A 26,822-nucleotide genomic window follows, 5' to 3' on the forward strand; every position below is an offset into this window, starting at 1 on the left:
TCAGGGCGTGATCCCGGCGTTCTGGGATCGAGCCCCACATCAGGCTCTTCTGCTATGAGCCTGCTTCTTCCTCTCCCACTCCCCCTGCTTGTGTTCCCTCTCTTGCTGGCTGTCTCTATCTCTGTCAAAAGAATAAATAAAATCTTAAAAAAAAAAAAAGGATTTGTGATTATCTTGAAAGACCAATAAAAGCAGGAGCAAAGAAGAGCAAAAGGTCTTGGTCTCTGAGCATTGACCTCCTTGCCCTTTTCCTCTCTTTCATGGCGAAGTCGGGAGTAATCTTTCATCTGTCGGTGCAGGGATTGCTGGCCATCCGGCACCCAGGGTTGTTACATTACTATTTCAACTGGTGTAGTTTACCTAGAAAGACAACCCTTGGCAATATTCGAGCAAACAAAACCTTCTCTAGACAGGTCTCAGATACTAGACCGTAATGATGTTTGGACTATGGTATGTTTTATAAGCCAAAACATACTCAGGTTCTAAATTAAAGTTGATATGACCTCTGCCTTTCTTTTTCCAAGGGGAGAAAATGTGAGAGGAAATTATCAATACAGCTGAGCCTGCTTCACCTATCTTCTTTTTCAAAGTCAGATAACCACAAACACAAGTAGAAAAATCTTCTAGTCAGGCATGAATTACCAAATTAGGAGAGTAAAGCATAGCGAAGAGAGAAGAGTGAAGAAGTTATGGACATGGGTGACTAACTTTACCTAAATTAGTAGTCTTGCAGAGTTTTTCAAAGCAGATTATTATCTTACTTTTTCAAGCACACTGGCCAAGATGGCAGGACAAAAGAGTGGCATTTTGGGAATGAGTAAAGCCTATTTGGAGAATGGATGCTGAGGCAATAATGAGAGAAGAGGAGGGGAGAAAGGGGGAAGAAAGAGAGAAAGAGAGAGCTACTAAAGACTTTAATTAAAGAGTCACTGAAATTCATATCTTTGCTGAATTATGAACCGTGTACAATCTAAGGTCAGACGCCATCCAAGCCCCATTGCTACTCCAGATCCATCCCACCCGCCCAAGGCTGGGGTTCCCCTGGTATAAGATGAGTGTTAAAGGAGGAAGAGAAAGGAGATAAGAAAATCCATTCTCACCATCTGGTTGTAGAATATAAAGAAAAAGCAGCACAGTGATTCTGTGCCAGCAATATCCGTTTCAGCCAGCCCACTCCGTTTACACAGTTACCTAAAGAGCATTGCCCTCAACCACAACTGCTTACTGTCCGTTCTGGATACAGTAAAAGACCTCAGGTGGAAATTCACTAACCGTTTTCCCAGTGGACTCAGCGAGTAAAACTTGGTCATCGCTGCAATTGTAGATCATCAAATCCCACTTAACTTTCTTGTCCAAGCTATTTCTAATTGGATGCTTCTCAACCAGAGTTATGCATTTGAACCACCAGAGAAACTCTGAAGAAAAAATGTGTATCGTCTCCTATTCCAGATCTAAGGAATAAGAATCCTTAGGGGTAGTGGTATCTGTATATGTATTAAAAACACAAAACTCGAAGACTCTGAAACACATACCAAGTTAAGAACCATTATTCTAATTTCCTTAGTCCTTCTTTGACCAATAAAATCCAAAATATCCTCTCCATCTCAGCTATTCTTTGGGATACATTGGTTTTCAATCTTGCTTTTAAAATGACACCTGGTAAGGAACGTAAAACTCCAAACATCAGAAAACTGAACTACCACCTCCCTATTCTATTGATGCAGCCTAACATAGCATTTCCTCTCCTCTCCGCATTAGCAAAACCGTTGTAGGCCTTTACATATCCCTTTCAGTTGTTTGATCCCGTGCTGCTTTACGGCGTGAGGTTTTCCCAGAGAGGTCCTGCAGTGCTTTCTGCAGTAGCTTGCAGAGCTTACTGCCGAAGACGAAGCTGCCTAATGCAGTCTCCTTTCTGCTCCCCTCGTTTTACTTGCCTCATGGCTTCTGGTCTGCCACAAACTCTTGTTTCCAAGTCTGGCTGTGTCATTTATGGCTTATTCTTATATCTTTTCTGTGCCTTTGGTGAAAAATAAGGAAACTGCATCACAATTCCAATCTGCTGAGATCAATTTGGATCACGATTCCAGAGTGTTCACAATATATTCCAAATAGATGCTATTTGCATATTGATTAGCCTCTCATAAATCTCTTGATCCATAGTATTGATTAAAATGTTGAGTGTATGTTATTATTAAGCCTATTTCAGATCGATAATTGCCTAACACTTCACCTCCTTCCAAAATGGAATATCAATAAAAGAATCCACAAGGAAAAAATAGACATCAATAACTTGGGTACTCCACAGGTCAAAATCGCAGAAACCCCTTATCCTCTATGATACATTCCTCTTGATGTATAATGTTTCTTCTTTGTAAAAAGTCATGCTAGAAAGATTTTATAGCTCTTGAAGGAAATAGTTATGAGATACTATCATAAGCCAGTTTATATCAGATCCCTGCTGAAACTATAGGTAAATAATTTATTATTGAATTAAAATAAAAATGATGCCACAGACCTTAACATCCGTCCATCAATCCAGTCATTCGATTAATGAGTACTTACAGAACACTGCATCAGACAGGCATTATGCTAAGCATGGAAAACAAAATGATGACCAAGACATCTATTCCCTTACTCCAAAGAGCTAAGAGTCCAATAGGGGAAGAGAGACATCAATGGAGAAATAATAAAAAATTCTCCTATGTATACTAATGAGGAGTCCCACTGCATCATACTGCATCACCATGACACCAAACGATGAGAAGTATATACGTTGTTGAATTTCAAAATGCCTGTGGATACACATTTGAGAGGAATACTGAAAAACCAGAATAGTTTTAAGAGAGCACATCCTGGATACTGAGGTGACTTGAAATAATGCTATATGAAGACGAATTAAAAGAATGGAGATGATTAGCCTAAAGAGGGATGAACATTTTAGTCACCAGACCTCTGATGGTTGGAATGTGGCAAACGGAGATGATCTGGTTTGTAGGGTCTTAGGAAATTGAACAAAGAACAATGAGTAGAAGCCAGGAGAGAGCCGATTACATCTCAAAAGAAGAAATATCTTTATATCAGGATTGTATCGGGGGGATTGAGTGGGTTTCTCATGAAACAATGAGATTTCCATTAGTGGACTGTTTCATCACACACTGTCTCATCTCTTACAAGGATATTTCAAAAGATTTCAACTAAAATATGCACAGTAGGATTAGAGGGTAAAAACCCTCCCAGACCTGAGGTCCTATAAATCATACCTTATATACGTTAGACTATTTGATACATAAAGAATAAAACTCTGTACTCTTAAACATGTTTACTATCCCTTAATTACAATGCCAAATTTCTATTATTTCCTTTTAATTGACTATTCAATCTTATGTTGTTATTTTATACTACAGGGATACATTTTAAATTATAAATTAAGCCCTAATAATTCATTTTTAACATGAAATTATGTGCCTATTTTAAACATGTTTTAAAAATAGGAAAAGCTTAGTGATAACATGTCTAATGAGAAGGAGGTGAAGGCTGAATTTCTTAGATTATTGTTGGGATTTAAATGCAACTGGTTTACCTTGAAAAAATAGTGAAGTTTGAAGAAGGGTCCTGTGACTTGGCAGAAGAAAACTTGAAGAAAGACATAACAAACTGTGTAAAGCTATTAAAGTCCTTAACACCACCCTGTGAAGATGACAGCCAGGCTTAGAAGATGATAAGAAGCCGGAGAAGAATATAAAGTTCCTTAGCCAGTGTACGTCACGAGCAGTCAGGAGGCTGCTCTTAATGGGGAGCTATTAATCAGGAAAGCCAGATTAGTAAAGCAGTTGGAACGATGACTCAGCAGAAAATCTGAAGAGAGCACGTGCCAAAAAGCATGCTGAACTAGAAGAACCAAAACAGGTTCTTTTACAAGATGCAAGGTCTTTAACTTTCTTGTAGATGAGGATGACGGCCAAGTTTTTAAAAAGTTGAACTTTTCTAAACACCATGCATATTCTCTTCAAAGAGTGTCCATTGCTTCTTTACCCAGAAATATTGGAAATGTAGGAATGGTGTCTGCGATGGTCATGCAGTTGGCATATTTTGGGGTCACAGCAAAGTAAACACCGTCCCTCATTACATGGGGTTATGAGCACCTATTCCTAGGCAGATGCTGAAGAAGAAAAACGTGAACTAAAAACTAAAGGAGGGTTGGAACCATCTGGAGAAGAAATAGTATAAAGGACAAAAATGTCAAGCCAAGTCTTTCTGAAAAGAGAAATAATCTATCAAAATGAGATGTCTCTTTGATTTATGACATGGTAGCATCCTGGACAACAAGACTTCCCAGAAAGGCTACTAAGGCACTTTGGCTTTCTGTTGTATTCACTGTACAGTTCATAGCTTCAATGAGCTTCCTCATAGGCCAATTTCCCCAAATGTCTCTGGATGCCACTCCCACACAGGACAGGTACTCCTGGATGGCTCTAGAATGTATTTTGTAGACATTTCTCAGATTTCGACACAGTGAGCCACCACCAGTGTGGTGTGACTGTAGCACATTCTAATATGCGTATCTGGATTTTTAAAGTTTCAGTATATGAACTTTGAAAATTAGTAACTTTCAGCTGGGAAATTATAACATGGAACCGGGGGTTCTCAGAATTGCTGCAAGATATTTTACATTTCCCTTTTTTGAGATTACTCCCCCAATTAAAATACAGTTGGGTAAAAAGCCTGCCTATGATTTTTTTTTCTGCCTCTGATCTTTTAATAAGCTTTCTGAGGAAGAGATATATAAGGTATATATTGTTTGTTAAAACTTATGGAAATAAAGAAGCATTCAAATCTTTTGAAAAAAGGAAAGTTCTTTTGAAACCTGTGTCAGATCTATACAAGTTAGCGCTAGATTCTTCCTTTGAGAAACTATGCGAAGTCACCATCACTCAATTTCTGAAAGTCCTATTTAGAAATTACTTCCAACAGCCTGTAGCACATTCTATTGAATAGCTTCAGTGGTAGTAAATTATAATCCTCCGAGGGGCATGTTTGGAAATAGCCAAAAGTCATTCAAAGTAACTTCTGAGAAATAAGATGAATAAATCATAACCATCAGATTAATCATCAGATTAATAAATATTGTTATAGGATTATAAAAATATAATCATCAGATTAATAAATCATAACTTATTTTCCCAGCATAATCATTGGCACATATGAGTTTAATAAAAAAAAAGCAGCAATTATTGTCAATTCCTCACCGCTACTCAACTCTACACATGCTAAAAACCATTTCTCTAATAATGTATTAAATTACAATTGCACTTGAGGGCACCACAGTTATCCAGAGAGACTTCAAGTTCTTGTCATCATTCTTACCAACACGGGCTCCCATCTAAGTGAACTCGGTCCCTTGAGAATGATCAGATGTTGTTGGGAAATATGAGAATATTGTGCTCACATGGTACAAAAAGAGAAACTTTAGCAGATAAATAATTTATTTTAACTTATAAAAAGCATAAGAAAAAATATTGGGGACTGAATTAATAGAAAACAATTTCACAATCTAACTTTTTAATCTTATTCCTTCTGAATATAATCTTTGAGTTCCAAAAATATCCCTCTTTACAGAAAAGGGTTCAGTTAATGCTATGCACCCTAAATTTGGAACTTCCATTCCTTTAATACTATGGGGATAAAGTTTTCAAAGGAAAACTTACTACTTAAGTTTCTGACTCTCCTCAAATAAATATTAAGAGTGAGGACCAGAGTTCAGAAACTTCTAATACGGGGCTGCTTTTAAAAACTTCAACTTAATCAAAACAAGTTGTTTTTTTTGTTTTGTTTTGCGGGTTTGTTTTTTTGTTTTTGTTTTTGGGGGGGTGTTGTTTTGTTTTGGTCTACCTCTGACAGCAATCTGATTGTAGAACAAACCAGAATGTATATGGTTGGTCGTAATTCTTGCCATAGCTTTCTTGCTGGACACCTGCAATCCTATTTCTTATAGAGTTGCTCCCATCAGGGTGTCTGGGTTAACACCCAACCTAGAATATAGTAGTTAATAGATACCTACTGAATCTATAAATGAGTAAATGACTGTTATGGAAACATAAGGAACAGGTATTTAACACAAGTTTTAAAAGGGAAAGAAGAGCTTTGGGAAGAGATTAAATAAGAGTTGGGTCTTGGATGGGTGGCTCAGTCGGTTTGGCAACTGCCTTCAGCTAGGGTCATGACCTCAGGGTCCTGGGATTAAGTGGGGAGCCTGCTTCTCCCTCTCCCCTTGCTCTTTCCCCTTGCTCATTCTCTCTTTCTCTATCTCTCTCTCTCTCTGTCAAATTAAAAAAAAAAAATCTTTGAAAAAGAAAAAAAAAAGTTGAATCTTTAGTAATGAATGGAACTTTGCTGGGGAAATGTAGGGTGTTGTAGAAAAAGAGCCAGGCAGAGAGAACCATCCTTAAGAGTTAAGCAACAAAGAAAAGAAAGAGCATCTTTACTGTAAGAACCTGCAAGCAATTTTTCAAAGCATTAGTTGGAGATAAACCTGAAGAAGTAGGCAGGATCCAGGTTATAAATGATTTCGATGTCACATTAACAAGTTTAAACTTGACCCTGTCGGAGATGGACAGTCACTTAATATAGTAGGAAGATTTTAAGGAATGGCATAATTTGATCAAATCGATCAAATATATGCTTAGTTTTTTATGGATCACTCTGTTGATATGTGTAGGATGACTTTGAGGAGAATAGGAAATGAGACGAGTACAGGAAAATGTTCAACATATATTTGTTGAAATAATGATGGTGAAATGAGGACAATAGTGGTATTAATAATTGCTAGCATAATATAAAGAACTTATACACCTCAACATCAAAAAAAACCCAAATAATCCAATTTAAAAGTGTGAAGAACATGTGAGCAGACATTTCTCCAAAGAGACAGACAGATGGCCAGCAGACACATGAAAAGATGCTCAACATCACTCATCATCAGGAAAATGCAAATCAAAACCGCATGAGATATCACCTCGTACCTGTCAGAATGGTTAAAATCAACAACACAAGAAACAACAAGTGTTGGTGAGGATGTGGAGAAAAAGGAACCCTCATGCACTGTTGATAGGAATGCAAACTGCTACAGCCACTGGAAAAAACAGTATGAAGATTCTTTAAAAAATTAAATGTAGAATTACCATATGATTCAGTAATTCCACTACTGGGTATTTATCCAAGAATACAAAAACACTAATTCAAAAAGGCAATATGCACCTATATGTTTATTGTAGCATTATTTACAATAGCCAAAGTATGGAAGCAGCCCAAGTGGCCATTGATAGATGAATGGATAAAGAGGTAGTATATGTATACAATGGAATATTACTCAGCCATAAAAAAGATGAAATGTTGCCATTTGAAACAACATGGCTGAATCTGGAGGGTATAATGCTAAGTGAAATAAGTCAGTCAGAGAAAGACGAATACCATATGATTTCACTTATATGTGGAATTTAAGAAACAAAGGAGCAAAAAAAATAAAAAAGAAACAAAACAACAGACTCTGAAATCTAGAGAACTGGTGGTTATCAGAGGGGAGGTGGGGGGGCGGTGAACTAGGTGAAGGGGATTGAGGGTACACATGTTGCGATGAGCACTCAGTAATGTATAGAACTGTAGAATCACTAAATCGTGTACCTAAACTAGTATAATGCTGTATGGTAACTATACTGAAATTACAAAAAGATGTTCACCTAAAATTTTTTTTTAATTTAAAAAAGAAATCCCTAAACAAATTATGATATTAAACAATATTAAAGATTATAATTTAGCGAAAGTGTATTATGAGGTATCAAGTTTAAAACGCAAATTATGCAGAATTAAAGAGTACAAAAGTCATGAGGAATGGTTTCATAACGTATCTTTCATCTGCATCAAAAGATTGATTTTTCTAACAACAAACTTAGAAACTGCATATATTTTCATTCTATAATGTGATAATTATTGGAATAGTAAAACTTTTTCTAAAGTATTTAGAAAAGTATTTCAGGTTATGGATTCTCACTTGCTCTTTTAGAAGCAAAAAAAGTAGCTGAAGGAAATTTTTTATAATTATAAAATTTATATAATTATAAATAATTACCACCATAATTATGATAATGATGATTATATACAAAGGTTTCAATCAAAACCTTTATATGCGTCAAGTCTTATGCAGAACACGTTATTTCATTGCCCCTTTAATTATCACAGCAAACCTATGAGGAAGGTACTTGTATCATTTCATTTTACAGACAAGGAAACCAAGGCTCAAAGAAATTTTTTAAAAATATGCCTTGTCACCCCTGTGGTTTTTTTCCCAAAATACATAACCTCAGTCGAAGCACAGAGTGCTTCAGATAAACCCAGATTGAGGCTAATTCTACCATACCTGACTAGTACTTATCTTTGCAGATCTTTTGTAAGCACAAAGGCAGTTTAAAATAAAAAAAGCTTTTAAAACTTCTATGTGTCTATAGAACATGGCAGGTAAAATATAAGATAAGCCTGAAGTATTTTGTAGTGCTAGAAAGGTACTCACACACACACACACACACACACACACACACGAAAAATACAGTAGACAATCTGAAAGAACTCCCAAGAGCCTGAAACAATTTGAGCAACACAATAAATAACAATAATGACGGATTAAAGCCATAGATTAAAATAAGTATCTATGAGTCCATACTAATATAAATGATTGAATAAATAGCTAAGTGGGGTTTAAGAGACATATCTTCTTTATAGAAGAATTCCAAATAATAAATGTAGATGAAATGGGGGAAATGGAAAATCAGCATTGGAATACCATGTGGTAATTGCTGCAGGCAAATGTTAAAATCACTGAGTGAAACCGTAAGAAGAAACAGGATCTCTGCAAAGTATCTCTATAAAATATTTTTCAGTTACTGTGGTGGTTTTAACATATATCCACTAACTCTTTTATACTTTCCCTCCAAAAGGTGGAATGTAATTCTCCTTCCCTTGGGTGTGGGATGAACTCTGTGACTCACTTTTAACATACGGCAGGGGAGGGGAGTAATTTTATAGCAGACAGACCTGGCAGAAACTGCCTTAACCAAGTGATCAAGGTTAACATCACCAGTTATAAGTCATGTCGATATGATGCAATGAGAAGGCATTTCAGGTCTGCAGTATTTTTCCAAAAATTTATAACCCAGTCTAATCATGAGAAAGTATCAGAAAAACCCAGATCAAGAGGCATCTTACAAAGCACAGCACCTAAGCCGTATGCTTCAGAAGTGTCAAGGTCATGAAAAGGAAGGACACACTCAGAAACAAAGATCGGAAGAGATTAAAAGGACGTGGCAACGAAATGCAGCGTGGCCTTCTGGATGGGATCTTGAAACAGAAAATAATGATACTAGTGGGAAGACTGGCAAAATCTGAGTGAAGTCTATATTCAGTGATCAGTATTGCACCAAGGTTAAATTCTGAGTTCCAGTAAATGTACCATGGTAATGTGAAACGTTAACATGTAGCAAGCTAAGCGAAAGGTAGATGGAAACACTCTGCACTACCTTCACATCTCTTGTACGTCTATAGCTTTGAAAAATAAAAAATAATTTTAAGTACTTAAAGTTGAAAGACATTAATAAACTGTTCAGAGAAAAGAAAAAAAAAGGACAATGGTCCTTAAAGGGTTAACATCACTCAAAATAACAGAAACTCAAAATTACACAGAGATATCATTAGTTAACTATCAGACTGGCAGAAATCCAAGAGTGTGAAAACATACTGTTAGTGAGGTTATAGAGAAACAGGACTTTTTATACATCAATGGTAAATATAACTCCACAAAGACTAGCAACATATGCATAAGGTCCCATTTATAATAAGGAAATTTTATTTAATTCTAACTAATAAAGGATATTGACAAGGGATATATTGAATAAACAGTGGTGTAACAATAGGTCTATGCTATAGAATCAATGAAAAAGAGCAAGGAAAATTTGTACGCACTAAGATGGAGTGATTTACAGGAAATATTAAGTGAATAAAAAGCAAGACACATCAGTTTATTCTTACACAAAATTTAGTATACTCTGAGTTTTATTTGTTAGTTTATGTTTTTAGAGGGGGGAGCCAGAGGGAGAAGGAGAGAGAGAATCTTAAGCAGGCTCCATGGGAGCTCGAGACATTTAGGACTCGATCTCACAACACTGAGATCATGACCTGAGCCGAAATCAAGAGTTGGACATTTAACCTACTGAGCCACCCAGGCGCCCCTAGTATACTCTGAGTTTTATATAGCACACTAAATTTTATGTAAGAATAAGGGTGAAATAAGAATTTATCTGTACGCATATTTGCTTAGTTTTTCTGAAAAAACACAGAAAAGATAAACCAGAAGGTAATGAAATTTGTTACCTACGTATGAATATGGAAATGGGATGGAGCAAATAGGGATGGAATCAATATTTCTTTAAGTACACCTTAACTTAGTTTTACTTTAAAATCAAGAAACTGTTTTTACATATTATAAAATATAAAAAGTAAAAAAGAATAGCAAACCCTAAAATTAATCATAAGGAAAACAAATAAATCTATATATCAAATTGAAAACATAACTACACGGAAAAGAAGTATGACACCAAATGACTTTTGGGTACAGTGCTCTACATGTCCATCCTTAACAGGATATTATCTGCAGACCAAAAAAGAAATTTCAGAGAAATTTTAAAAATCCATAGTTATATTTTATTTTCAATGATAATATACTGATATTATAATTTAAAGCTATTTATGGATGTGGAGGAATAAAGCATTTAAATAAACATACTGTTACTAGGAAATAAGATTTTCCATGTAAAAGGAAAAACATAAAAGGAGAAAAGAAGTTTATAAGAAGTTAAAAGAAGTTAAAAGAGTTATAAAAATAACTCTGGATATTAAATTTGAATTAGAAGTATCAACACGAATCCATGGTTTTTAACGGTATATTTTCTAGCTCTGCCTACTCAAGTGTCCTAGAAGCAATGGTACCCTAACAGGAACAAACATACACGCACTCAGATCTTGATTTCAAGATGCTTATCTTCTCTAAAAGGAGCTACATCTTTAAAGAAATGGCCGAATCCACATCTAGAGCTCACAAAATATAAGGTAAACCTGGGATATTTTGTTGAGAAAAAAAAGGGGGGGGGGCTCAAAAGACGTAGATGCTCGGCTCACAGTGGGAGAGATTAGGCTGTTTTAGTCAAACCACAAGGAAAGTATAACTGAAAAAATGGGACAAAATACAGTAATCGATTTGAAAACCTTGGAGAACTATTAATACAGTAAGAAATTGCAGAGCCCAGATCAGGAAGATGAAATAAACAAAAGAGGTGAGCCCGCGATGTGGTGATGCTTTCCTCCTCAGGGTAACTGCTGATTCCTAAAGCCGAGGCTGAAAGTCTGAGAAGCAGAGCAGAGCTTTCGGCAAAATTACTGAGCTAGAGAGGGGAAACAAGGATCAGGTCTTACACCAAGAGAAGAGATCTAGTATACATTCCAGGATTCCCTAGAAACACCAAAGGAATGCACTGTAGAAATACATGAAACTGAAAATAGTCCCCATAAGGACTAAAATGCAGCTTCTAATTATCTAATTTCTTAAATGGAATAAGGTAGCATGCCCCTGCCAAGCTGTCTACCATAGCAAAACAAATCCTCTCAGAAGAAAGAACATTATACAGAGCCTCAAGTAATCTCTAAAATTTGTCTTGTAAAATGTCTGTCCCTCAATAAAAATATATTCAGATATATAAGAGTAAAACGTTTGGCAAAGAGAGAAGGATGGGGGATGGGGGACCAGAAAAATTGAAATGGATCCATGGGAGGTCCTGACAACGGCGGTATCAGGCAAGGTGGGAAAAACTCTATGATTAATATGTTCAGGAAATTAAAGAAGAAATGGAAAATATTCATAAAAAATAGAAATAATAAAGGACATTCATATGGAAATGAAAGACTGAAAAAATAATGGAAATTAAGTACTCAATGGAGTGATTTAAAGATAGATTAGAAACAGATGGAGAGAATTTGCAAACTGGCAGAGAGGTCAAATAAATTAGCCATCCTGAAAGAGGGAGAAAAAAATGAAAATTGTAGAAAAGAGCTTAAGAGAACATATCATGATGAAAAATGTTTGGCATAATTGTAATGGGAATTCCAGAAAAAGAAAAGAGAAAATGAGGCAGAAGGTATTGAAAGGAATACTGGCCAAGAATTTCCCAAAATCAGTGAAAAATAAGAAATCCACTGAAAGATCTTACAAACTCCAGGCAGGACTAAAAACAAAATATTAAACAAGAAACAAACCACAGATGAGAACCAAAGACGAAGGTTGAAAAACACACAGAGGATTATAGTACACGATCCTGGGGGAGCAACGGTAACATCAGCAGCTCATTGCTCACCAAAAACAATGAAATCTGGAACATAAAAGTGCTAAAAGAAAAATCACTGCTAACCTGGAATTCTATTCCCAGAAAAGAAGAATGAAGGCAAAATAAAGACATTGTCAGAGAAACAAAATGGAGAGATTCTATTACCAATGAAAGCACTCTAAAAAAAATCACATGGGCACTTTCCAGGCAGAAGGAAATGAATTGAGATGTAAGTTCAGAAATACATATTGAAGGAATGAAGCATGAAGATCAACAGAGACCATAAATCTATGGGTAAATTAAAATCATAATTTATTGAATTGAAATCATATAAAGTAAATGACTGAATGAGAAGATCACCATTGACAACCCCACAGTTGTAAGTATTTCGGCCAAGGGTCATCGATGGTTGAAAAACCATCAATAAATGTTACTGAGGAATAAAATAGGCACATGGTGCCAAAGTATTACCCCATAGAATACTGTTAAAAAAAGGAAAAAAAGACTTTATTATAAAGAATCACTCAAATGATCAAATTTAGCATCCTTAATAATGGAGCCATCTTACATTATATGCCTCTTTATGTTATATGATACAACAACATACCTAGGAAATATTTTGCCAAAGTGTTTAATTTTAATCTAATCAAGACTCAGTTTAACTTCCAATTTATTGAGGGTACAGAAGACAGAGGAACTAGTAAATTGACACAATGAAGAAACAATAAGACAATTCCAGAATTTGGAGCATTCTAAGAAACAACTGATGACTCAAAAACTCCATATAGTAGAGGGAGAAGTGAGTTGAATGTTCTAGCTTAAAAGACTCTGAAGAGAGAGATCCAAAAAATGCTATGTGAGCTTTATGTGAATCCTGGTTGTTGTTTTTTAATAGCTAAGAGGATATTTTTGGTAAAATTTGAGATTTTTCTGAGGTAAGATAATCACAGTATAGTTGAGGAGACTGTCATTATTTGGGGGAGATTCCTAATGAAATATTTAGGGGTTAAGTCGCTTGATGGCTGCCACTTAATATAAAATGGTTACGTAAAAGAAATAGAGAAATAATCAAATTTGCAAAATGTTAACACTCATGCATCGAGATGTTGGATATCTGGATTTTGTTTGTAGTATTTTTTTCAACTTCTTTGTATATTTGAAATTTTTCAAAATAAAAATTTAGGGGAAAATATACTAAAGTTGACTCTAATCTACACGAGGGTTTGGAAGAACAAAAATGAAGGCCCTCATCATGTCTAAAAATGTGATAGTTATAAAGCAAGCTAGCAAAATGTTGAATAAAATATACCCTACCCTCCGCCCTTAACAAATGGATCTTTATCTATTTCCAGGGGCAAGTTTATATTTTTAAATTCTTTGGCTCTTTGGAGTTGTGCACCAAAAATCAAGTAGCCTCTGCCTCTGACCTCCAGCTCCCTGGCTCACCCCATTCTCTTCTCACCCCAGGATTCCAGCGCAAGGGAAGGTAGTCAGGGGGCCTCCCACAAGTACACACTAACATTCTAGCCCAGTCCAAGTAGCTGCCACGTCACTCACAAACAGCCACTCCTGGCCACCACTTCAGGCCCACTCAGTGGTGCTGGGAAGAGGCCCACATGAATCCTGGAAGCAAGCTCAGAGTCATTTAGAAAAAGAATTTAGTGGTCCTAGGAACCTGGAGCATGGTCTAAAAGTAGAGACAGAGGTCAGAGCACTTATCTTTGGCCTTGTGATAATCATCATCCAGGAGTGAAATTCTTATTTTATGCTGGGTCTACCCAATTTCCAACAGTTAGCAAGGAGCAGAGCAACAGTCTGGGATTGAGATCCCCAACTTTGTGGGAAACCAAACAACCTCACACATCCATTTGTGCTGCTTCCGTGGAGTTCAAACATTCTCACCACTGTCATGGGCCTCTCCTAATTTCCAAGCATCACTGCCAATTTTGTTTCTCTTTTTCTGAGGTGTGTCAAAGCATCTCTACATGGAAATGACTGGGGGAAGTGGCTTTCACCTTACGAACATAATTATGCCCACTTCTGCAATTCTTAAACCTCCAAGAGTTACCATCTTTGTGGTGAAGCACAGAGTAGTACCCACTAACTAGGTTACCTGATCCACTTCTTCTTGTCCACTTCCCATGATCTTAAACCCAGGTACCACTCTCAGATCCAACCACTCCTCCTTCTTCCACTAACAAGAAAACTAAAGGTTCTCATGCACAACAAAGGAAGCAAATGGACCAGTATCTTTACTAATAAATAAAATCCATCAACTGATTGGTCTTTGGGGGATGAGGGAGACAGAACATAATTTAGAACCTAAAAATAAATAAATAAATAAAAATAAAAATTTAATGACCACATTATTTCGATACTTTTTTTCATTTACTTCCAGTGTAACAAAACATTTTGAGAGTCTTTCTGTTTAAAATGACATGCACAGTGTTAAAAACAAAAACAAAAACAACAAAAAAACCACAGGCCCAAATTGGCAGCACTTAGGCCAAGTCACTGAACCAAGGCTTAACACTTAACCTCATCGCACTTTTAACCTGTAACAGAAATGTGGTCTTACCTTGTGAGTGAGGAGTTTTCCGATCAGCACCAATGAGGTAATGTCACGTAGGCTCTCCAACATCCAAAGGAAGATGAGGCATCCACCTAATAAGACCTTCTGCCCCTCCCCCTATGAGGAGACCTCACCTGAAACAATCCTTTCTTTTCTTTTGCTAATAACTTCTCGCCTACTCTCCTTTTCATAAAACTTCCATTACGTACAACTCCTTGGAGCAGCCCCCTACTTGCTAAACAAAATGCTGCCCGATTCATGAACTGCTTAATAAAGCCCATTAGATCTTCAAATTCATTCAGCTGAATTTTGATTTTTACTAACAGGGATAAATCCACAACAAAAATATTTCCTCTTATTCCATATGGATGGAGACATCAAAGATGCTAATAATTTCAAAAAACAGTGAAACCGGTTCATATTTTCCTGCCTGGGTAACTTATTCTCAGGACCAACCACTTTGCCTATATGATCTTTTCTTCCAGGCCTTACAGCCAGAAATTGCTATAAAAGTGAGCCTTTAAAACAGTTGGTCTGTTTCATAACTTGAGTTGAAAACCAAAGAAAATTATTTCCAACGTTCACTAAAACCAGCAGCAGATGACATTTGCATGCTCCGTCTATCATTCTATGCAATTCAGAGATGTCAAGAAGCTATTATCTCTCACACTGCAGCTATGTTGATGTGCTAGTGTACGACGTGCCTTACTTAGGCAGGGGCAAAACTTGATTTCAGTATGTCTTGGGCTTTAGTAAGCGTTTCAAGATCTAAAACGTGTGTGTGTGTGTGTGTGTGTGTGTGTGTGTGTGTGTGTGAGAGAGAGAGAGAGAGAGAGTCCTTTATGCTAACACAGGTTGTAAATCAGGAGAAGGTGCCAGAGGAGGAGCCCTGCCCCTGCTCTCTCTGTTGCCACTAGCGCAGGTCTTCAGGGCACATCTTCTCTCCTGGGTTTCTATGTTTGTTTTACTCACTGCTTTCCTATTCTGCTTAACACAGTTTTATGAATAAGCCAGAAAATGCGCAACACGGAAGCCTCCCGACTACCAGAAACAATGAACTTTAGCTTTGAACATCACACAGAAACAGGTAAGTAATTTTTAAAAATGATCAGTAGAGCGGTTTTTAAAAGAAGTAGTGTTACTGTCTTAGAAGGTATTCCTATTGGGACACCTGCCTAACTTTGCCTACTTCCCAAAAGGCAAATATGACTTAACTGTAGTATCAAAACAAAAAATGGTGTGTGAGCATTTGGTGAAGAGTTTCCCCCCTTCATTTATGTAGAAAAGTAAAAAGTACAAGAAAACTTAAAGGCAATCAAATCTATTAATTATTCACACCCCAAACTTACAAGTCGGCCATTTAACTTTTTACTTACTGTTTATCTGTTGAGATTAAATTTGATTTAAAAAAAAAAAGTTGACTTTTAGTCCAAGGTCTTGTTTGGAAGGCATTCCATTAATATCAGGAACAATCGGGTGCTAGAACCAAAAATGAACCCATGTTATTAAGGAAGTGCTACCTATTAGAGTAAAAAGTGTCCAAACATGACAAATTTCTGAATAGGCTTACTTGAACAATCTTGCTTTAAAATTATTGTCCTCCGACTTATCTTGAATAAGATTTGAAACAATATTGAGAAGTTAATGAAACAAATGAAAATAGACATAAATAAGCCCAAACCAAAATTATGTCTTTCTTTCAAGTCCCATGACAATATGAACAGAAAGTGAGAGCGTGGCACAGAACACATGAAAACGCTTTGATGTCAAGCAGTCCAGGGCAATGGAGAACACCTGTTACCAAGCTCACCATAAAAGGCAGCAGGTGAACAAATAGAATGGTCACGGTGGAAGGGCAAACGCAAGGTGAAAATGTGTATGGATGAAATGCAAATGCATATACTGAAAATGAAAATGTGGGCAGGGGTTGCCTCCAGGCTCCTGATAATTCATAGCCAATGCACTGCTGGCAGTACTTGTACAAGTTTTCTTGTGAAATGAAATGATGAAATGGGTCACCCTTCTAGACCTCACTATTTACAATGTCATAATTTGGGCCCTCCAATGTTTAGTGCATATAAAAAGAGAAAATGTTAGAAATAACCCCTCCTTTATAACCCATATAGAAAGCAATTTCCTGACAAATAGATTAGGTCATAATACGATGCACATTAAAAGTAGGAAAGAATCTACCTCATGAGGTTTTACAAATATTTTCCTTTTCTGCAACTAGCAGCTGTTTTTTTAATAACTTAGAAACGTTTTATATAAAATTTGATAGTATTTTTCCATAATTTAAAAATGCTAAATGAAAAAAAGTCTTAGATGAGCTTTTTCCATCTGTTTCTTAAGTCTACTAAGAAGTCTATTAAAGAAATTGTTCATAAATTTAAATCCCCAAATGGGCAACCAGTATAAATCCATTCTAGTTTTATTACTTTAAGTTTTGCTAGTGTTCACCCTTAATGAATCTTGAAATATAACTGCTTATAGAGACAAATTCATACATCCTCAAATGCCTTTGAAGTGTTGTTCAAGATGCAAAAACAGCATTTTGCTTCAGGTTTATGAGTTCTTTCCTGAAAATGCAAAGGAATTGCCCAGTGCTAACACTTAAAAGTAATACTAGATTCACGTGTTTGTTTGTTTGTTTTAATGATAGGGTCCTTATTTAACGGGACACTTAATCCAGAAAATCCAAATTTAGACAGATGGTATTTTGTTGAGATTGAATTTCCCCTAAACTGCAAATTGAGTCAAATTTGAATGGTTGATTTATTTTCAGGCATGCACACTTCCCCTGCCTTACAGTCCCCCGGTTTTGTCCAGTTTCATCTGTATTTTTTGTTTTAAATCAGTGAAGCAAAAATAGTCATTGCTCACACGTTCCTCAAGGACTTAGGAAAGAACGGGAGAGGCTACATCCTGGTGCGCTCTGGTAATCACTGATGAAAAGGCACCAGGAGAGAGCAGTCACCTGTATTTGTTTAAGGAAGCCTGACACTGATAAACAGCATGAATTATTTTGTAGATCTGAAATCCTACTTAAGGACTGAAAAACATCCATATGCGTTCTACCCAGCATGTTTGTTGTAATCACACTGCATACATTTTTGACCGTACACCATCACTTTCTTTTGCCTGCAGTGCTTCTTTTAAACGTGTGTGCATTTCTCCTGAGCACTGGATAACAGAGTCATTCCCATCATAATAATCAGGTTAGGATTTGCTATGTGTAACCTGAATTACTTGGTGATACGTTCCACTGGAAATTATAACTGTGCTTTATCAGAGTGCACTCTTCTCTCCGAAAAATTCATTTTTATCATCAGACTTGCAGTCACTAATGTGTGACTGCATATTAATCATGAAAATTAATATGTACATAAAGGATCAAAAGAAATCTTCTAATAAACACGGATTTAGTGTCTGTGTCTGGAGATGGATCCTAAGGAGTATAAAACATGATCTGTGCTGTTTAAGAGTTTGTGACTTAGCTGGAGGAACTGAGGAAAGCGCTCGGGGAACAGTGAAGTAACAGGCAGTGATCAATGCCAAAACAAGAGATAACAACAGGGAGTTATGAGAGGTGATAAAGGTAGGTTGACACCTCGATGGACGCCTCGGGCATTTGAGAGGCACGGCACCATTGGATGGATGCCTGAACGGGATCTGAGAAGATCGAGGGGAAGAAGATCAGTTCAAATGTCACCTCCAGTTGCTAGGCTTTCCCGCCCGCCTTGAACACACAGAAGCTATGGCTTCTTTATGTTCCCATCACACACTCCCCAAGCAGTGGCACTTGTTGCAATGCATTAAAATTGTTTATTTGTCCTGCCTCCTTACTCCCCTCTGAGCTACTAAGGGCAAAGCAGGATCTTCTTCATTCTTATATTCTTTTTGCCTTGAAAGCGCTCAATAAATGTGTTTGGATGTATTTTTGAATGATCAGAGAGCAACTTACGCGAAGGTACAGGGTGAAATAAGCGCAGCGTGTCCAAGTTTTATGCAAAGAATTGGCTGTGTAGAAGAAAGAGTTTTATGTTGAGGATAATAAAAGATCGGTTTACATGATTAGAGAGAAGACCTAGGAGGGCCTTGTGTGTCCAGATGGGCGTTATCCTCTCTTGGCTGGACTCACAATCCTGGCTTCTCTTGGTCAGCGAGGCCCATAATCACCCAGCCTACTGTGATCAAGAGAGAGCTTTCAGTATTAGCCAACTTCGTCTTCGTTCTACCCAGTATTGAGCCACTGGAGAGTTCTGTGACACATACAGAATGAGTGTTGTAAAGGTTAATCCAGCTCAGTGTAGGGTGAATTGAAAAACTAAGAGGCTATTGCAAAAGTCCCATCTAGAAAAAGGTAGCAGTGGAGGCTTAAAGGAAATGACTAGGAGGAATGATGGAAAGAGTTTGGTGTTGATAAGCTGTGAGGGAAAATGTTGGCAGAAGGGGAAGGGTTAAAGAGGACTCTGTGAGAGGATCGCTGCACCGTTGGAAGAAGTAAACCTAGGGAATAAACTCTAACAGGTTTATTACAAGGAAAACACAATTGGTTCATAAAAGACATGATGGGAGTGATAGCCCAATATACAAAGAGAGTGGGGAAATCAGAGAAATAGGGGCGAGAACGTCTCGAAGTAGAAATGGCAATCTAAAAGCAGCGAGAGCTGATACTGTGAGTGCGGGTAAGATTTAAAGGCAGGAGAATGCTCTGGACCAGGAATTGCAAAAGCATGAGTGCCTTTGAGTAAGTCACTCGATGTCTTTTCTTCTAGAAAAGGAAGCTCATCTCTTGCTATTTATCTCAGAAGGAGTACGTAAAGAGTTTTACATATAAGAAGGAAATCCAAAGATAAGTAATAATCTATGAAAATGACTCTGGAACACATAGGAAATAAAGACCTAACATCTAAGGCAACCATCTGAAAAAGAAAGGAAACTAAGCGCCTAGATGTCCTGAATCAACGTGATAACGATAATGACCCTGACAGCAATAAAAGCACTTTAAGTCTCCAACATTGGAACACGCCCCAGATTAAACTGGTCATGAAAACAGACTAATTATGATGCCACTAAAAGGGAAAAAATTTAAAAGAAAAAAAAAAGAGCCAAGCCAGATAAATAGCTATTAAAAGAATAAAATAAGAGGAAGCAGAATAAGACTGAGGAAAATCATACCTTAGAACGTCATCTTCCAAAATAATTAGAAAGATAATTTTGGACAAATTCATACTAGTTGTTGACTATAGCTTCATAAAGACCACAGGCAAGCAGGACAGTCCTAACTGGCCATGAAAAACGGAACTCACACGTGCAAGGTGCAATGAAAGCTTTCGTTACAGATGTCTGCGGCTTAAAATTAGAGCCCCTTGGCAGCGAAACTATTCTTTAAGATACTGTAATGTTCAATACGTGTCATTATACATTTGTCAAAACCCACAGAATGTACAACACCAGGAGTGAACCCTAACGTAAACTATAGATTTTAGTTAATAATAATGCAATAATGCGGGGTCACCAGTCGTAATGCATGTACCACATTAACACAAGGTATCAAATGCAGAGAAACTGCTATTGGGCAGGGGTAGAAAAGAACTCTGTACTTTCCTTTCATTTTCTGTTACTATAAAACTGCTCTCAGAAAGTCTACTGATTGGGGCGCCTGGGTGGCGCAGTCGTTAAGCATCTGCCTTCGGCTCAGGGCGTGATCCCGGCGTTATGGGATCGAACCCCACATCAGGCTCTTCTGCTATGAGCCTGCTTCTTCCTCTCCCACTCCCCCTGCTTGTGTTCCCTCTCTCACTGGCTGTCTCTATCACTGTCAAATAAATAAATAAAATCTTAAAAAAAAAAAGTCTATTGATTAAAAATTTAAAAATTAGGGCCATTTTAAGGTTGCTGTAAGCCCCAAGGCTGCATCTCATGTTATATCACATCTATTAAAATGTCCCCACTTCCCACAGTAAATATTATTTTCAAATTTCAAATATTATATTTCAAAATATATGTATTATCTTCATGGGGCACCTGGGTGGCGCAGCGGTTAAGCGTCTGCCTTTGGCTCAGGGCGTGATCCCGGCGTTATGGGATCGAGCCCCACATCGGGCTCCTCTGCTATGAGCCTGCTTCTTCCTCTCCCACTCCCCCTGCTTGTGTTCCCTCTCTCACTGGCTGTCTCTATCTCTGTCAAATAAATAAATAAAATATTTTAAATATATATATATATATAATCTTCAAATATAAAAATATTATATTTTTATAATTTTGCTTTTTACTCGAGCTTGGCTAACTCTTCTAATTTATGGTCACCAATTATCTAGCACTCATGGCACATACTCAAGATTTCTTGTCATGTGAACACATTTACCCCACAAGTTATTCAAATATAATAAAATGTTTATGAATATTAATTAACTACGGACCAAGTTAGTATAATATTATGTTTTCAGACAAGTAGATATTTTTAAGTTTAATTTTACCATGATTTTTCATATTTTGGGGCCAGTATATTTTATCATTCAACTCCCATTTTTGTAGATCTGAAAAAGCCATTAATCCTTGGCATTATATCTATGTATCCATACTTCATATAAAATGAACCTACTTCAAAGATATATATCTATATAGATTTAAAATAGTAAGGCTAAGTTATAGGGGCTGTTACACAAATATATTTACTTTTGTATTTACTACCTTACATATTTATATTTATTTATTATATTTCGTTTTACTACTTTACCTGATGTCAGTAACAAATCTCTAATCTTAGGAAAAACAGGACCCAGGCATATTATTGCAACTTTTTTCCTTATGTTATATAACGTTTTTAAACACAGACTTGATCTTTTGTCATCTCCATAACTCTACATAGGGATAGTATGATACATACAATGTGACCGGTCATATTGCTTCTTTCCTACACAAACTGTCAGGAATTAAAGAGTTTTAAAGTGCTCATTTTAAAAAAAATACTAAATAAGATGAAATGAAGTGGAATAAAATAAGAAGGCAACCATTCTATATTTTCCACAAAGTACGATGTCAGTAATCTTGCCTCCAGCCTTCCCCAATAGCTTTCTTCCAGAAGCATAGGAAGGAGACTTTAATGAGAAGGAAATCTGATCTAACTATAAATGAGGCTGAGTCACACCTCATTACACATCTGAGCAGATTTTGTGAAGGAGGAGCTTTTCTCAAGGAAATACCTTATTTAAAGTATGAAGACATTCGAGTTTGAATACTTTAAAACAGTGTTTTCAGTTTAACCTGAAAAGCCAATTCTCATAAAACACCCAGGAAATCAGTGTGGAGACAGGCATCAAAATCAAGCCATCGATCTTTTTTTCTCTTCTTTTTAGTTATTTCATTTTGCTTTTAACTCTGAGCAAAAACGGAACAATAAAAAACAAAACAAAACGATGGCTCGTCTGGATAAATTTTTCTATCATGCTTGTACGAAAGCCCTGGAAAGTGACACGGGGATAAAGATGTGGGCAAATGATAGCAACTCAATTAATAGGTATTCATCCATTTATTGTACATTGACGCTAAGAACATATTCTGTTCCTGACTCCCAGGATACAAACACCTCTGCCCTTTAGAAGCTCAGAATCAAGTATAAAGCTATGAATAAATCATTTATAAATGCAAATCAATATATTACAATAGAGCGATAAATATAAAGCGGAAGCATGTACAAAGTAGAATGGTAGAACAAAGAAGAGAGAGATGAAGAAAGATTAGTCACATTTGCAGAGTCAAGGGAGTATTGCTGGAAAAGGTGAAATTTGTGCTGGATTTTTAAAGATGAGTAAAGGTTTGACCCATTGGAGAAAGTTCATTTCAGGCAAAAATAAAGATGAGGAAATGCAAAGGCATGAAAGTTGAAACCAAACTCATGTATTTGAGCAACTTGTATGTAACTTAGGACCCCTAGAGCTAGGGATACATGTGTCTGCTGAGCATCTGAAATTGCGTATAGTGCCAAATGTCAAAATGACAATATTCTGGGTTACCTCTTGTTGTTGGAGAATATTTAGTTTGGTTGGTTGATTTTTTCCTGTTTTAATGCGGCTACTAGAAAGTTTAAAATTACATACTTCTGTTAGACAATGTTGTCCTACAATGTTGAAAACAAAGAATTAATTATGAGAGATAAGTCTGGATACATCATTAGGAGCCAAATCATGAAGCGTCTTCTGTGACCTAGAAAATAATCTCAAATTATCTTTAGAAAAACTGCATATAATAATCAAAGAGCTGTCATGGGAGGTGACATGGTAGCAGCTATAAGGGACACTGCAGGGATAAGAAAAAGCAGGGAGAGGAAAAGGGATAGGAAGGCTCCTGGGGAGGAGAAAGGGAACACTGAGATGAGACTTCAAAGCTAACTGGAATCCTAAGCTACTGAGAAAAAGCCATTTCATAACCAAAGCAATACGGCCAAAGCACAGAGCTGGACCAAAGAGCAATGTAATGATGCAGGTGGCCGGATCTGCACTGGTAAGAAGAGGAAAATAGGCTGGGCAGAGCCACCAACAGCCCAGAGCACAGCACAGAGTTTACAGTGGTTTGCATCACAAACTCCCATCAACCAATTATGAGAACTTGGTGTTTCCCAAAGGAGGCAGGAAACAGTGCCTGGCTGCACTCTACATTGTAAATACAGGCTACACTGGGCCTGGCAACTTGGCAATGTGACTTCACATAATGAACACTTTGCTGTCATTTAATACTCAACCTGGGAGCAGATCCTATTTAGGCTGTTATCTTGTCATGCTCTCCGGAAATAAGCAGGAAATTGCAGGAAGTAATGTTTCCAAAGCAGCAGGTGGCACTCTCTCCTATGCATCAGAACGAAAGGTTTTATGATAGGAGAGGCTGTCTTTCCCAGAGCATCAAAGATTTTAAAGAATACAGCACTTTGCAGGAAAGTTGGAGGTACTTAATTCTAAAGTCCAATCTACATAAAAATGTTCATATCCAATTCTAGAAATCTACCCTGAGGAAATAGCTCGAGAAAAGAGGAAGCAGAATGTGTATGTATAAAAATGCACACTGCAGCATGGTTTATAAAATGAGAAGCAACCTAATGTTCATAGATAGGAGAATGGAAAATTTTTTGTCCATCCAATCTACAGATTATAATTCAACCATCAAAATGATAAGGAAAAATGCTTCAGCTAAGATTCAGTGAAAACAGTATACAGAAAGTATTTCCATAATGCAGTCTTTGCTCTGTAAAATATATATAAATACACACACGTGAACATCAGACTGATAATTTTTGTACAAAAAATGAAGATATTGTTTTGGGGTGCTAGGATTATTAATGCCTTTACTTGTGTTTCCCATTTTAAGTAATTCTGTAATTGCCTAACCATGATACGACAGCTTCCCCTCCTAAGACAGCCTTACCCAGAAAGTATCTGGGTAGCCAGCACTTTGGGTGATTTTAAAATAGTGAAAGATTGTTAAAGATTCCCCAAAGTTCTGGTTGGTGGTCTGGCTTTAGGACAATTTACCTTCTCCATTCTTTAGAGCCCGAGTTTCCCAACATTTCCCTCTAGAGTTGTTGTTGGAGCTGACACAGCATTTCCTACTTTGTCTAAAGTGAGGTGCTGGTGTTAGAGTTGTGGGGCTTGCATCAAAAGCACGTGATGTTGGAGTGATGGGCAGCTATTGGAATAACTGGAATAAACTTTGTTCTCTATGGCCCCTATGTAAGGAGCTGGGGCTCTGTAACAGGGAGAGAGATGGGTTGCCTTTTGCTCTCCACATCTGCTGCGTGACTCAGAAGAGAGAACCGACTACAACCAAAAGAAGGATGTGACACAGTCTCTAAGATGCCATCAAGGCATCTCTGCAAGACTCATGCCCCTTAGGAGAGGCAAGACAAGGCTGAATGTGCAGTGTATAACTACCTTTTATTGCACCCCCATTAAGTGACCTTTGTGCTGGGTGCTCTATGCATGCTCTCTCCTTTACCTTCATAGAAACTCTAGGCAAATGCAATCACCCCATTTTACACAGGAAAAAACTGAGGCCCAGAGAAATTGGGTATTGTATCCTAGGTTTCTCAGTATGAAAATTGCTGAGGTGGAATCAATTCCAGTCATCGGACTCCAAGCTATTTCCACTATCCTACATGAATGCAGATGGTCTCCTCATGTAGACCTGGTACACAGTGACTGCTGGAGAAACTTCTTAACTGACTGTAAAGAGGTAGAGAAAGGAGAGCACAACAGAACCCAATAGTGGGAGGTTCTCAGAACTCTCTCAGGAAAGCTTGATTTACAAATGTAGAAAGTGAAACTAAAGTAGATAAGATCCAGTTTCAAAACAATATTTGTGGGACACCTGGCTGGTTCAATAGGTTAAGCGTATAGCTCTTGGTTTCAGCTCAGGACGTGGTCTCAGGGTGGTGGGATCGAGCCCCACATGGGGCGCTGCCCTGAGCGCAGAGTCAGCTTGAGATTCTCTTTCTCTCTCTCTCCCCTCCATGTCCCGCCCCCTGCTCACACTCTCTAAATAAACAAATAAATCCTAATAAATAAATAAATAAAATTACAAAAAGTAAAAATAAAAAAAGATTTGTATGATGCTTTAAGCACAATTGTTATGGACTGAATCGTGTCTCCTCCAAATTCATATATTCAAGCCCTAATTCCCAGTATCAGAATGTGACTGCATTTGAAGACGGGGTCTTTAAAAAAGTAATTAAGTCAAAATGAGACCATTAGGGTGGGCAATAATCCCAAATGACTGGTATCCTTGGAGGTAGGAGAAATTTGGACACAGCTGCAGAGGAAAGACCTTGTGAAGACAGAGAAGCGGCATCGATGAGTCGAGGAGAGAGGCCTCGGGAGGAACCCACGCTGAGGACACGGGGTGAAGGCACCCAGGCTGTGGTAGTCTGTCAGGGAGCCACAGCAAACGAATACAACTACTCCCTCCTCTAGTCTGTCCTTAATTCTAGAAGGGAAGTTGGTGTCATTATTATTATTTTACTGGTACAGAAATTGTGGCTTGGAAAGAAAAGGCAAAAGTACTTGGGAGTCCCAAAAACATTTAGGTTAGTTTTTATGCGACAGGAGGGTTATATGATGTTGGCCAACAGAACTGTATTCTGAGTGTGATTTTTTTTTTTTTCCTCTCTGCTGAGGCTAACCTAAGCAAACCGTTGTTCGGGTAGAATCACAGAATATTAGAGAATGCTTTTTGAGATTATCCTCTCATTTTATAGATGAACAAATAGAAGTCCAAAGAAAAAGTCCTCTTTGTGCCCGCTGTACCAGGATGTATTCCCTCCTGCTGTGACACTGAGGGGACTAGAAATCAGCAATTGGCTGTAGTACAGAGACTTGCTAGCAGCATGGCTCTCGTGCATGTAGCTGGAAACAGGACATCTTCATGTTTTAATTAAAAAAGAAACACTAATATCAAAATATTATTCTTGTGTCACAGTAAAAATTCTGTGTCTATTCCCAATTCATACAAAGCACAAGGGTTTATAAGCTCTTGATGGGACTCTCAGGATCATATGGGGGAAAAAATGCTTTAAACTTCTAGAGAAATGTTTTCCTATTACGTCCAGTAGGTGGCACCACGGGAAGCACACAAAGCCAGAGAACTGTGAAAAGGCTGGAAGGCCTGGGATACGATCCACGGCCCTCAGATCTTTTTCCAGACCAGCAGCATCAGCATCACCTGGGAACTTGTCAGAAATGCAGCTTCCTGGGTCTTACCCAAGACCCGCTGAATCACAATCTCTAGGGGTGGAGCCCAGTAATCTGCATTTTAACAAGCCATCCCAGTAATTCTGTTGCATA

General features: G+C 37.5%; 1 pseudogene; it reads left to right on the forward strand.

The window, feature by feature from the left end:
• The first annotated feature begins 954 nt into the window (after positions 1 to 954).
• LOC123786451 (inositol 1,4,5-triphosphate receptor associated 2 pseudogene) lies at positions 955 to 4,553 on the forward strand (annotated as a pseudogene).
• The last annotated feature ends 22,269 nt before the right edge of the window (positions 4,554 to 26,822 follow it).

This window comes from Ursus americanus, chromosome 4, assembly GCF_024610735.1.
Source record: "Ursus americanus isolate L20-20 chromosome 4, mUrsAme1.1.p, whole genome shotgun sequence".
Classification (NCBI taxonomy): Eukaryota; Metazoa; Chordata; class Mammalia; order Carnivora; family Ursidae; genus Ursus; species Ursus americanus.